Genomic DNA, 667 nt, shown 5'->3' on the forward strand with positions numbered 1-667 from the left:
CCGCAGGACTACATTTCCCATGATGCCGCGTTGCTAGGCAACGCAGCATTGCTGCAGTGCGGCCTTCCCTGCTCCACTGGCGTAGTGATGCTTTAATCCTCAGTGCTGCCCGCTGATAGGCTGTGGTCTGGCCTGGTGGAGCAGTTGATCTAGGGGTGTGTGTGTGTGTGTAGGAACAGCTACGCTCACCAGTAGCCTGCAAACAGGTCAAGAATGAGGCTTTTAATCTAGAGCCTGACAGACGAGCCAATCAGAAGTTGAGCAGTGGGCTGAGATGAGGCATGGGCTGCGTGCTGAGGAGATGAATGCACTAAAAGAAGAAGACAGACGGACGGATGAAAGCAACGACGGCGAGGCCAACAGCAGTGCAAGTGGAGTGAAGGCATTTCCATACGAACCTGGCTTTAAAATACTGGGCTGTCAAAAGAACAGTCACACGTGACACAACGTAAGAAGGTGTCCAGTCACTGCTAACGCTTTCAACTGCAATTCATCTAGCTTTTTCTAGTTCTTTCACAGCAAATCTTTCTTTGCCATAAAATTCTAAGCAATAACACTTGTTTACAAACAGAAAAATGTGTGTAGGCATGTCAAATTCACTGATTAAAATGATAACTGTTAACATAAGAGGAATAAAAATGAAGTGTTATCCAAACCAGAGTCCACG

This window comes from Osmerus eperlanus, chromosome 2 (genome assembly GCF_963692335.1).
Source record: "Osmerus eperlanus chromosome 2, fOsmEpe2.1, whole genome shotgun sequence".
Lineage (NCBI taxonomy): Eukaryota > Metazoa > Chordata > Actinopteri > Osmeriformes > Osmeridae > Osmerus > Osmerus eperlanus.